At 45.6% G+C, this 13,759-nt stretch overlaps 1 protein-coding gene across 5 annotated transcripts in view; it reads left to right on the forward strand.

Moving 5' to 3' along the window:
• Window positions 1-1,622: 1,622 nt before the first annotated feature.
• FAR2 (fatty acyl-CoA reductase 2) overlaps window positions 1,623-13,759 on the forward strand; it is a 121,382-nt gene continuing 109,245 nt past the window's right edge. Inside the window, exon 1 of one of the 5 annotated variants that reach the window (XM_063395375.1) lies at window positions 1,623-1,775. The gene's annotated coding sequence lies outside the window, so the exon portion shown is untranslated. Of the gene's footprint in view, window positions 1,776-2,102; window positions 2,228-2,275; window positions 2,398-2,636; window positions 2,656-2,728; window positions 2,749-13,759 lie in introns of those variants that run through there. The other 4 variants (XM_063395376.1, XM_063395377.1, XM_063395381.1 and 1 more) reach the window with 4 other exon arrangements.

A 13,759-nucleotide genomic window follows, 5' to 3' on the forward strand; every position in this document is an offset into this window, starting at 1 on the left:
GTTTCTGCAGGAACTGATGCTTATCAAGCTCTCTATTCAGTCTCTGAAAGACAATACTTGCAATCGTTCTCTCTCATTGTGGACTTCCCAAAAACTTCCCTTCTGGTTAGTTTTCAAATTGCAAGATCACGGTCTTTGAACAAAGCCATCCCTCACTGACTATGCTTTTATTTCACTTTGTCTATTTGTTCCTCATTTTGGTGTCAAACAGTCACTATCGGTTCAAGTACAGCTTTTCAGTTTCGTCAGAGGCTTGGCCAGCCTGTCCTAGGCAAATGTTTATGTTAAAGAATATGCCTGTGATGCAGGCAACCAAGACTCTGTTTACTCAGAACCATCCCAGCAACCATCAGTCACTTTCTGCAGACAGCTGGGGGCTCCTCTGGTAGAACCATTTCCTCTGGTTTCTTTCCTTGCAAGTTTCCTCCTGCTACATTTCCAGTGAATGAAACCTGAAAGTCCTTTGTGAGAATCACTGAGGTTGGAAAAGACCCTTAAGATCACTGAATCCAGCCGTAAAAAGAGCTGTAGGTTGTTTTTCCTTGTAAATGCAAAAATGAAATTGAAACAGAGCTTCCACTCTGCTGCTGAGTGCTCCAAACCAGTGTGACAGCACCGGGTATTGGAGAAGGCAGAAGCTTTTCTTCTGTCTGTGTGAATTATGAAAGCAAGGCACCCATTTCTGTGGGATGAATTGCCTGCACAGCTCTGTATGACCCTACTCCAATCCCTAAGTGTAATGCAGAGAGCAGATGCCACAGACCTTGTGTCCTGGTTGGATTTTTATGGTCCGTCTGCGTCTTAGAGCCCCATGTCCTGTGTCACATGAAGGGGAGTGGCATGTGTAAGGACACCTGGCAGAATGGGGTGAAAATGAGGCGGCTTTGGAGACTCCACCTAGTCTCAGATGTGCCCACGTGTGCCAGCAGGCACTGGTAGGTCTCGTGTGGAAGTGGCAGGCACCTGTAGCCTGTCAGCTCCCCGAGCAGGAGCTAGAGGTGGCAGAGCTGCGGCTGTGGGTGCAGTACCTAATCCCTTGGTGTGGGGTGTTCTGCTGGCAGCTCTCACACCGATTCACTCATCAGCGAGCGGCTTACCCAACCTCTATCAAGCTGGCTTTTCCCCAGCACTAATAAACTGAAGGAAAACCAATGAAATAAACACAACCTTGTAAAATTAATTAATGCTTATACACGTTCTAAGTGTAGTAAGAGGCTATAAATCCGTCACATCTTGCTGATTCTGATGCTGAGTTGAAAAGATCTAAGGGTGTATCTTCTATTGCCGAAGCAGGAAAATTAATATTGGTGGTGAAAGCAGGTATTCCGGACCGAGTAGATATGCTGCATTTTCCCTAGCGCTTATAAGACAAATCGGGTAGTTAACTTAATTATGCCTATTTTATAACTCAGTTTCCGTGCACAACATTCTTCCCGACCATTTTAATCGCAGCCGTAAATTCTGCTGTAAGCTGAAGGGAGTAAGGAGGTGCAATAGCCTTGGAGGACACCCGAGCGACCACTCGCCCTGCCCCTTCAGCAGAGATTTAGGAGCTTTCGGGGCTCCCCCGCCCTGCCCTGGCTGCCTGCGGGGCTCCAGCGCAGCCCGGCCGCGCTTCCCGCATTCCCGGCCGCCGGCTCACGCCGGCGCAGGCGGAGCGGGGGAGGACCAGGGTGGGGAAGGGGCTCGGGGAGGCGCTGAGGAGGAGCCGCGGCCGCCGCCACTCGCTCCGGCCCCAGCGAGCCCGGAGGCGGCAGAGGAGCCCCGGCAGCGCGGTAAGGAGGGGAGCCCTCGGGGAGGGAGAAGGGAGAGGAGAGCGGGAGCCTTTTCTCGCCTGCCCTGCTGGTTCGTGCAGGGCTGGCGCGGCGTACCCGCACCCCCTGCGGCACGGCCGCCGCGGGGAGCGGCCGGGCCGCCGAACGCCTCTGCCCCACAGCTGAGGGGCGACGCCGGGGCGGCCGCGGAGGAAGGGGCGGCCTGAGGCGGGGGTTCCCGGGCACACGCGGGGCCGAGCGCTGCCGGGGGTGGCCCCGCTCGCCCGCCCCGGCGCTGCCCGGCGGCTGCTGCTGCAGAGCCCGCGGCGCTGAGCCGGCCGGCCCCGCTCCGTGCCCCGGGCGGGCGCGCATCTTCCCCGGGTCCGGGCTCGGAGCAGCGGGGCAGGCACTGCTGCTCCCCGCCTCCCTCCCCCGGCCGGATACACACTGTCACACCCGGAGCGCCAAGAGAGGTTTGTTAATTTTATGTGAGGTTGGTTTTTTTTTTTTTTTTTGCTTGCTTGCTTGCTTGCTTTTTCTCTTTTCCTCCTCCTCTTCTTTTGCCGGGAGTTGCTTGCATGCTGGGGAAGGTGTGGGGCAGCCCTTTGGCAACAGGAATTGGTCGGAAAAGGGGCAATTGAAGGTAACAACCCGCTGGGGCACGGCGGGGGTAAGCAAAGGAAAAAAACCAGAGGCACCCAAGAAGGTGGTGCGGGGGCGAGGGAGAGGAGGAGGCGACGCTGGAGAGGGAGGATGCCCGGGCGGCGGCGGGGCCGGGCCGGCTGCAGCGGCTGCAGCGGGGCCGGGAGGCTCCGGCGGGGCCGTGCCGGGCAGGTACCGCGGCCGGGGAGGCGGCAGCGGCCGGGCGGGCCCCTGGCACGGCGCTTCGCCTCTTCCTTGGGTGAGGTGAAGCCGGGGTGCGACCCTGGGAATGAGGAGAGGATGTGGCGAGCGGCTCCCCCCCGCCTCGCCGCAGAGTTGGCTCCGGGTGCGGGTAAATCGTCAGCGCGATGCTGTTAAAAATAAAGGAAGAGCTAATCTAATTTTGGGGGAGGGTTGCCTTTTTGTTTTCCTGCTGTTAGGCTCATACGTTGTTTTGAGTTTTTTTTTTTAATAGAAGTGTGGTATTAGCAGTAGAGTTTTAATCATATGAGGAAAGCGCCTTACTCAGAGCCTTGGTGCTGTTTTCTGTCTCTTGACTGGGAAATGACTGGATATCCCTGCTACCCTCCCCCCGCACGGTACCAGAAAAATTTAATGCAAATTTTTGGTACCGAATCCTGTGAGGATATCCTCCGTTCTCTGGAAACCAGAGACATGTGACCTTGTCTTGTCTTATACTGTCCTTTACCTTAATGTTGCTACTCAGAACAATTCTCTTTTGCGTGTTTGCCTCGGAGCCTTTTAAGGGCATAGCTAGGGAAACAAATAACTAGTGACAGACCATTATCTTGTGGGGGGAAGCAGTAAAACTAAATGGGAGTTCACCCAGAAATATTACACTGTAAATTCAGTCAAAAGGCTAGTTTTGCATCTTTATTTAGGCTGAGAGTTTGCTATCTCTAAGGGTCATTGTTAGGCCAGAAAAATGTGTTCCAAAATCCGTATCAGCTCTAATCCTGGTTCACTTGAATTTGTATTAAAACAAGTGCATGGTTGAACTGTCAGGTGATCCCAGAAACATAACAAAATACGAGGCCTTTCAGAAACTTCTAATACCAAAGCTCACACTGTTTTGGCTTGTTAGTTTCGAGTGTAACTTTCTGTGCTTGCTGGCATTCTGCAAACCACCACTTAAGAAGTTGGTGGCACAGAGATCTGCTGCTGGAGTTTGTTTTGATTTTCACTGCTATATCAAAAGCATCATCGTTTCCTGCTTACCTGTAATGTTCTTGACTAGAAAAGTACAAGTTCTGTTCATTACTGAGCTAGGTACTCGTCTTGTGTTTGATGGAACTACATAATTTAAAATTGCACTGAGAGTTGCTTTAGTGAAGTTGTAAAATCCCTGCTGCAATGTAGTGCTTTAACCTCTAGATCTATTTATTGTGTTGTTCTGACAACTTGTTGCTGCATAACTAGAGTGTTTTAAAACACTTCCTCTATGTTTTTGGAGTATTTGTCTAAGTTAAAGTCACCATAAATTTCAGTACATAGGTGATGAGAAAATTGAGGGGCATAGGGATGCATTCACTCAAAGGTATCTGAATTAAACATGAAGCAGTAGCAGATTTAGGCCAGCCTTCTACTATATTTAGAGGATGTTTGAGGATGCATCTGATATTGTAACAAAGCTGCAAATTCTTCAGTTCTTCCAATTCAGGATTCAAGTCTAATCCCTGTCAAGGCTTGTTTAAATTAGTGGTGGGGAAATTTAGTTTTAAAACATCTTGAAGACCATGTGAGAAAAGGCTGGGTAAATAGAACCCATAGCATGTCAGCGGGGGGGAAAAAAAATTTAGAGATCAGCTGCTAGAAAGGTAATAAATGGCCTGTTAACTGAGGCACAAAGTTGGCAGCTCTTTTACAGGAGGCAGCTTTGACTGGTAAGATTCTTGTACCTTTTTGGGAGTCAGTTCAGATCGAACAAACCTGAATCTTGGGAAGGTGGGTGAGTTGGGAAGGTGTGGGAGTGCTGGCAGGGAGAACATGGATGATGACAGGGCAGAAGGATTGTGACAGGAAATGTTGGCAATAGGACCAAAGGCACAGAAACTGTCATTTGACTGCACAGGGCAGTAGAGAAGACAAACAAGTGGCCATTGTCTTCAGAAATCTTCTGGATACTGATGATTTAAAGTCCAGTGGCAAAGTGTAGATCCTTGCTCCAGAGGAGCAGTCTGCAGAATTAGGCTGTCATTGGAAAACAACTTTTTTTCCCCCATACATTTCACATAGAAAGCTCTTAGTTCTGAAGAGTGTGCCAGGTTTTTTCCCAGTAACAAGTTATTTTGACCTATACAAGGGACAGTTCATGTGAGCAACTCAGTGGGGTAGAGAAAACTGTGCTGATGAGTACCTGACTTGTCTGGGGACTGTTGCTTATCTTACTATGTTTTTTGGTTTTGCTGTGTTTGGAAGAAAATATTGAGAATAACAGCTGCAGGAGATAATGTTAACATTGTCCTATAGTTGGATTATTTTGCATTATCACTATGAAAAATTATAGTAAGGATCTGTAGGATAGTAAGATTCTGTAAGGATCCTGAGTGCACAAAGGAGGCTTAAGAAATGGAAGTTTGAATATTGTCCAGCGAGATTAAAATTATCTAAATGACTAGGAGTGGGTCATAGAAAGAGTCAGGCATCAGCAGATGTGTCTGGAAATAAGGATAACCTGAAGGACGGTCACTTCCTAGCTCAGGCAGCTATTTCACAAAGGCAGCCCTTGTTTGGGAGCTCTTCACCCGTGCCCATGAGGAGCTGTGCCAGCACTCCCCAAACCTCCCTCCCTAAATGTGGGCTCCTGCCTGACCAGGGGGTCAGCCTGCCTCGCCTGCCTCACCTCTGGCTACGAATTCCCGACCTCCCGCTTGGGATGGGACTATTACTCCTGGCCAAATGCAAATCTGCTCTTGTTGTTGCTCTTGGCCTGGTTTTCAGTTGGATGAATTCCTGGGTCTGACTCAACGCCTGACTGAAACACGCAGAGGGATCGGCGGAGATGGAGATCGTGCGCTTGGGGGAAGAGCGGGCTGCTCCTCCTTGCAGCAGGGGACATTCAGCCTCAGGAGCTCGCTTGGTGCTGTGCTGATGCTTCTGCACGGCCTCCAGATTTAATTTGGCTCCTATCTGGCCAGTTTGGAGAGGGAGGAGAGGTCGCTGCCTGTCTCCAGTCATCTATGTAGACATACCTTTCAAGGATCTGATGAACTGAGTCAAAGAGGAAGCTTTATGTCCTTCAAGATAAAGCTACAGCAGATGCTTTTTCTTTTATTACAGTTCTTTTGCATTCAGTTTTTGAATGGTAAGCCTGTATTTCCCATTTGTACTGCCATCTGAGGCAGACATTTTGTCTGTGGCGTTTTTTGTATTTTTTTATTCTTATTTTCGTAATGCTTTAAGACTCTCTTTAGAAAATGGAGCTGTCTTTGAGTGACATGCAGCATTAAAATTACAGCTAACTAGGTCTTTACATAGTGAAATAATAGTAGTTGGCGTGTAATTAATGTTCTGTTGATAATTACTGAAAACTGGAAACCCTTTTCCCCTGAAATCTGTGGCTGCATTTGTTGTTAAAGCATGAGGCATATTGAAGGTTTGGCAAAAAATACCTGTAATTCCATTATAATTGTGTTCTGTTCTAAGCTTATATTAGCTGTGTTTTGCAAGAGTTGCTTGAATATGTTTCTCTTTGTGTGTACCTCTGCTTAGGCAGTTTCAAGTGGCTGCAAATTGCATGGGGCTCTATTCTTCCACCCATGCTCACAGAAAAAGGTATCTTGTGCCTCAAAAATACGCTGTTGTGTTTGACTCCAAAGTTTTCTCCTTCCACAATGTAATTGTGGTGCAGCTGTGCCCAGAAAATATGGTTATAATAAGTTTTCCTTATACTTCAATTAATTTTTAACCCTCTGTGCCAGTATCCATCTTCCATATTTGCTTTAAGTAGCAGGTGGTTGTCTTGTGGGGTTAACAGAAAAAATACAAAACTTGATGACTGATTAATGCATTCGAGAATGGCGGGACTGGTCACAAATCCAGATGCTTAAAATGCAATTTCTAAAGCCATGTTTCAGCCTTGCCTTTGTCCAAGCCCAGATCCATGTTTTATTGTGTTCAAAGGTAAGAGGCAATTTTACCATGGGGTGTTCTCTGGAAACAAATACAAAGTTTTGATTCCAGTTTTGAATGGCTTGTGTTTACCTTTGTAGCAGACTCAGTTTTCAGTGCTGTTTCTGCAGTGCTGTATAAAATTGTGGCTGGCTGGACTGACAGCTCCTCTTTTTGGTTTGTTTGTTTGTTTTCTGTTTTACCTTTCTGAAAGAAGCCATAAACCTGGTTGTTTGAAGGAAAGAAAGATTCCCTGATTTAATGTAAAGAAAGGAGATTTATTTTGCTGCAGATGGTTCAAAAAGGCCTTTTCTTATTTGGAGGCTGCTGAATATAATTACACAGTAGTGTTAGAACCCTCTCTAGAATATTCCTTCAGAAACTACCTTGATACTGTTAATGAAATTATGTAAATGTTAATTGGCTGCAATTTTGTAAACAGTGCGATGGATAAACAAGAAGAAGGTTCTTACAAAGCTGTGCAGTTATATTGTTTAAAGAAATGTCAAGCAAGAATAAGTGTTACATTGATAATGAGCCAATCACTCCTGTTTCTGAGGAAAATCTAAAATATGGAGATGATGTATAGGAAAAGTACCAGACCTTTTCGAGAGTGTAGTTCCTACCCTACACTTTAGTAAATACTGAAAGAGAGATTATTAATTTACTCACAAAATGTGTGGGCATTAACAGAGCAGAGCAGTGTTCTAAAATGTTCTTTGGAATAGGTGTACGGTGGAGTTAATGGCTGAGATGGTTACAGGTGGTTCTGACAGTAGCCAGAGGTGGCACCATGTAATGATTCATTGGCAGAACAAGAAATTATCTGAGTCATCTTTTTAGGTGTGCAGTGATAGCTGAGAGGAGAGTTACAGCTGACTGGAGCTGGTGCTGTTCTCCAGCTGAGGCAGTGCCCAAAACGACAGCGTGACGCTTGCACTGTCTCTTCGTCATTAGTGGGTCCTTGTTCCCTGAGCATAAATAGCAGTAACTTGGAGAAGGTTGCATCTGTAGCCATCAACATTGCTTTGGCCAAACACACAACACTCATTGGAAATATATTTTTCTGTCATTGCTGTTGTTTACACATGAAGTAATGGTTTTTTTGCCCACTTTCTCTGTTTTGAGACGTAATGTGAATAGCTGTGCTTTGTGAGCTTTTCTCCCATTGCAGTATCGCTCTGTGATTAATTGACATGGAGTTATTCACCATTTGTCAAAGTTCAGCTGTGCAGGGTTGCAGCATCTGAGATGCCTCCTTAATACCCAGGGCCTTCAGAAACAGGTGCTGGTGCTTTGAGCAGAGCTCTGGCCTGCAGGCAGATGTGTGTGCTGGGGTTCAGCACTGGAGTGTGCCATGATGCTCTCTGAGCTACCATCCTCTGGTGTGGTCAGAAGCAAAGTGGTCGTGGTCTGTGGTGAGTGACTGCCAAACCCAGCAGCTCTGCCCACTCTGGTCCTGGCTGGGACCAGCAAACACGGGGGTGGGTTTGTGTCTCATGGCACGTGGGCACCCAGCTGCTCAGCCTGGGGCGATGGCTCACATTCAGTTGGGATTCTACAGAGAGGCAAAAGCAGTTTGGAGATGGGATGAAGAACATGAGTGAGTTTTACCTGTCCTTTCCTGCCTTTGTGGCAACCAGCGAGATCAGCTGCTGCCTTTCTGGTGTAAGAAAAGGAAAGGAACCACTTCTGCCAGTACCCTGTGGAGCTTCTAGGATGATGGAGCCAGGGACTGCCACAAATCTTTTCAAAACCATCTGCTTTTACCACCTGTCACTGCTTATTCACTAACATGTGGTCTTGTTGGGCATTACTATTAAAAATCTTTTTCTGTAAGTACAGAAATGAAGAGGTTTCTTCTGCAGTCCCATACTTGAGCTATGGGTATATAATGGAGGAGTTTCAGAAATGCTCTGTTGTGAGGAGGAGTGGGGGAAGAGAGAGGGATAAAAGGACGTGCCTCCCTGACATAAAGTGCTTTCTGATGTAGTACACGCTCACAAAGCTCTTTTATTTTTGTTATCTGTTGGTCTGAAATGCAGGCCATGATTCTGTTTAAACCTGATTTTAAGGACAATTCTGAGGGTGAAATTTTGTTACAGAAGGAGCCCTTAGCAAAACTATTGCATATACTGGCATCAGCTTATTCATGGCTTCTGGCTTTAAGTCAAGGGGAACATGACAGTCCAGGACGGTTTCTTGATTTCCTTTGGCTATTGAATTAAATATCATTGCTGTAAAGGACCCAACTCCTTTGTTGAACAAAAAAATTTTGAAGGGGCCATTAATAAGACACCTGAACTCATGTGAAATATATTCACATTCCTAAATTGAATGTGACAGACAGAATTACACCCTTAGTTAACCCTCAGCTCATATAGCTGCATCCTTGCTGGTGTACTTTTGACCCTGCAGACTGTAAAGAAACAACCTGCTTACTTTTGTGATAAAAGATCTGTTTATGCAGCCTCAGAGCTCTGATAGCCATGCAATGTGTGCAGTAGATTCTTCTTTATTCCTGTGACTGCAGCTGGAACTTCTCAGCCTAGCTCTTTACATGCCCTGTCATCCTTTCTCCAGTAATGTACATTATTGCTTTAATGTGGTTCTGCTTCTACTTCCCTGTGGAGCTCTGCAGCAGGAAGAAGTGAAATCCCAGGTCAAGATTTTACAGACATTGAATGACACTGGTCAGTGACCTCCTTTGAGTCCTCATTGCTGCTGTCTTCGTTAGAATACTCCAGAGCAATGCATTCCTGGTGTGGAACAAATTGTCAGTGATCCCCTCTGCACTTCTTTGCGCCTTTCTTTGCATCTGAAATAAAGTTGACACTTGCAGAGAGGAGAGGGCGAGGAGCCCAAGGGGTACCAGGGTGTTTATGCCACGCTCTGCTGTGTGTAGCAAAGTAACCATCAAATCTTGCACTTAGATGCAGTGCTCAAACCTGCTAGCTCAGTGGAAAACCTTTCTGGTTCTGCAGCTAACCAGTAACATTTGCCATAATACTGTCTAAGTATGGCTGAAATTTTTCTTTATTCTTACCTTTATGTTTAGTGGCTACTGCCTTGTCCTGTGCATCCTCAAAGCAGCCAATGGATTTCCGCTATACTTGAATTTAAGGTTTTAGGGTACCCTAAACAACATAGTGATTTGACAGGAAATGCTGGATCCTTGGTTCATTTCTCAGTTAGTATTTTTTCATTTCCCCTGTTTCCTAAGCCCTGTGTCCTTTCCCAGGCATTTTGGTTCCTTTGCCTAGTTCTGCTGTCACTTTGCTAAGCTGAGAGCGCTCAGGCTGTGTCCACAAAGACTCATTTCCTGCCAGAGGTGTATCCCTTCACCTTTGTTTTGGCCTGTTCCCGACCCCTCATTCCTCTGTAGTGTCAGGCAGACTCCTAGCTGTGTATTAATCTCTTTGACTCAGAGTAAAATTGTCCCCATCTCTACCATGTTCTAAAGCTCTCTGTATTTACACTAAAATCAGTGCTTTACAGACACCTGTCTCAAATCTGTCTTTTGCTGTTTGTCACAGGGTCCAAATCAGCTGATCTGTGGAGAGGTATCAGTTCCTTGTACTGGAATGCTCCATACATGGGGCCTTAGGTGCTTTGGCAAAGCACCTAAGCATTTTTTTTCTGCTGCATGTTTGTATTGGCCCATATACAGCTGAGATTGTTTTCCTGCCATTGGGAACGCTGAATTTTCCACCGAGGGGAAATCCTATTGCTTTGGCTGGCTCAGGGTTTTTCAAGAACTGATAAGGCATTGCTTACCACTGATAAATTTGTCCACAAAGAGTTCCCAGCAAACAGATCGAGGAGAAGGTGGAACTGTGTGCTTCCAAGATGATGTGATGACAACCCACCCATATTTTAACGATGAGATCTCTGGACTCTGCCAACACAGTAATACTGTTGAACCAACCACATATGCAAAACTAAACTGTGATCTGACAGCAAGTCAGTCACAGCCTACAGATGCATTAGCTGCTCATATTATTCCACTTGGACAGGAGGTGTGTGTCTTAATTCTCAGGTTCCTCTTGGAAACTTTTGCCTGTCAATGCTACATTTACTGCAGCACTGGTTTTCAAGTAATGAATATTTGTGTTTCAATAGTCACCCCTCTGCTGGTGAATCATCAAGAGGCTGAAGTTGCATTAATACTGAACACATTTGTCACCTTTTCCAGAAGGCCAGAATTCCCCCAGCTCAGGATGTTGATATACACAGGAGGACAGGTTGCTTTGCTCTTGACATTCAATACGATTTTAAACTTCCAGTCTTAAAGGTTATAGGTTGGCACATCTAACCTTAAAAATTAGACAAGCATGTTGGAAAAAAGGAAAAATAATATACAATGCCAGAGATACTATTACTGACCATAGATTGCATCCTTGAAGATGGGGAAGTTCTTGCCTTCTGAAGTGACATAATCTGCATTTATCAAAACCCAACTCCTCTGCTTGTCACTAACATTTAATTTCCCTGGCAGCCTAGGTAAGTCTTGTTCTGGGAGATGAAGTAAGGTGATCTGGAGGCCTTCAGAGGAACTTGTTTCTGATCTGAGTTTCATGTGTTCAAAATGTTAAAACAGTCACAATACTGTAAGTCTTTCATTAAATGACAGGGTGCCGTCAAGGAGAGTAGTTCTCTTAATTTCTACATACGCCTACACTGAGCATGACTAATGTGATTGTGACTGTGAGCCCTTAAATAAAAAGTGGAAATCTAGAAGTAGGTCTCATAGCATTCCTAGATACAGAGCAGGGGACTTGTACCTTGTCTCCTGGGTAAGAAGAGTAAGCTGAATTTATTACATCTGGTTGTTGGAATTCATTAAGACAGTAGGATTTGGTTTTGTGAAATTCATGCAAGTCCTCATGTGGATTTTTATTCTAAACATATAATTTTCGGTGTTTTGTCTATATTATCACTCTAGAGTAGCATTGGCAGCATTTGGTGCTTTACTCCATGCAACTTTGTAAAAATATCACCCAGTACTGCTGACTCATTTATAAAATAAAATGGGCGCTTGCTTGCACTTATTTTTTCTTTTTTTTCTGTCTTTCAGTCTGCAAAAATCCTACCTGCTATGTGCAATCTTATGTCCTTTCCATGCAAAGTGTAGTGCCCAAAATATCCTGAGATGCGTTTTATCTGAAGTGCTCATAATTGCTGGCAGCAGCTTCCTTTTAATCATTTACAGACTTTTCACTGGAGTGTCCCATTGGTAGATGGGTTTTTATTCTGTACAGCGCTGTGCAAAAATCTTAGCCAACAAGGAAGTTCCACTTGCACTAGTAGAGATTTTGCATCTATCTGGTAACTGTTTTGAAAGTTCAGGAAGATTAAGGCCAGGAAAATACAGTAAGGATTCTGTGATGAAAAGGTCATACTTCATTGCCGTAGCTTTTTAAAATGCCATGTTTTTCATACTTTATGGAAATTTATCTTCATTCCTTTGAAAAGTAAATTCTGATCTGAATGCACTGAAAATATATCAATTTTCTGTTTTCATTGTCCTTCGGTTCATAAGCTGTAAGCCTACAACTGTAGAAATCTTTTTTTTGGGTGGGGGATGTTATTGTTTTTGTTTTGAGTGTTTCTTCATTGATAAAATAATTTCTTTAATATATTGCAAATAAATGCCTGGTGTAGTGTTAGCAGAGGAACATATGTCCTGATGTTTTAGCATAAACATAAAAGTTCTACTAATATTTCTCCACCAGGACTGTATGTGACAAGCACAAGATATGCTGGGCCACAGGTAGTGAGGTCTTTATCATCTTGAGAGTGTTCTCTGCCAGAAAATGTTGACTTTAGTGGTCCTGTTAAGTCTGCACTTTGTGTTTATTAGCACACTCATTGGAGATGTGCATTTTCTTTTTAAGAGTATGGCGTTAGTACCTGAAAGCAAAGGGAACATAGCAAAGCACATGAGTGATAATAGCTGGTACAAAGCAGGTGAAAATTAGGTAAGTGTGGTAGATTTGAAATCAGCTACAGAGGTCTGCCAGCATTACACAGGCTGAATGAAGAGGAGCAAGGCAGTGCTTTGCACTTGTGTTTCCCACTTCACTGTTAAAAAAGAACATGAGATTAACTCTGCCCAGCCCTGTGGGGCACATCTGGAGAGCTGTGTCCAGTTCTGGGATCACCAGGACAGGAGGGACAGGGGGCTCCTGGAGCAGGGCCAGCGCAGGCTGCAGAGATGATTCAGGGCCTGGAGCATCTCTGACAGGGAAAGGCTGAGGGAGCTGGGGCTGTCCAGGCTGGAGAGGAGCCCCAGCTGAGAGGGGCCCTCAGCCCTGGGTGTCCCTGTGTGCAGGGAGGGCTCCGAGCAGGGCCCAGGCTCTGCTCCCTGGGGCCCAGCAATGGCACCAGAGGAACGGGCAGGGACTGATGCCCAGGAGGTTCCACCTGGACATGAGGCAGAACTTCTTCCCTGGGCAGGGACCAAGCCCTGAACAGATTGTCCAGAGAGGGAGTGAAGTCTCCTCCCTGGGGATATTCCAGACCCCTCTGGGCACAATCCTGTGCCCTGTGCTCTGGGATGGCCCTGCTGGAGCAGGGAGGTGGGACCAGATGACACCATTGTGGTCTTTTCCAAACTGACCCATCCTGCGATTCTGTAACAGGGTGTATGCATTGTCTAAACATATGGAGCAGGGAGCAGTGTTCAAAAACTGCATGTGGTGGAAATGGCTTCCCTTTTTTTGTCCTGAACACTGAGAATTGGTGACCACACAGTGGGCTTAGTCTGAAGACCTCTGGAAACGCTGCCATTAGACAGCATTTGAGTCCTTCTGTTTCTCAACTCAGAAACAAGCAGCAACAAGTCTCCAGCAGATTGCAGGTCCCTGGTAAAGTCAGAGAAAAGGGTAGGTAGCAATCTTGCACTGAGCATTCAGGAAGGTAACCTGGGAGATCTGTCAAGACAGCAGTGAGATTCTTTCATGTCAGTGAAGGGTAGTCTCACTGGGTCTCCGCTGTTCCCCTGAAGGAACCACAACCTAGCAGAATCCATGTGGAATCTGGTAATTTTAGTCCTGTTTAGGAAGTTTAAGGTCATGTGTCAGAAAGGTGAGTTATTTTTCTTCATTCCTTCAGTTACTTTGGAGATATTATTAAGGGAAGGGTTGGAAGTTTTCTGTGTGCTGTGGGTATTTCTTGGCTCTCTGTTCTTCTTGTTAATCAGTATTTTGAGGCTAGTGCTCTGAATATTT

This window comes from Prinia subflava, chromosome 4, assembly GCF_021018805.1.
Source record: "Prinia subflava isolate CZ2003 ecotype Zambia chromosome 4, Cam_Psub_1.2, whole genome shotgun sequence".
Lineage (NCBI taxonomy): Eukaryota > Metazoa > Chordata > Aves > Passeriformes > Cisticolidae > Prinia > Prinia subflava.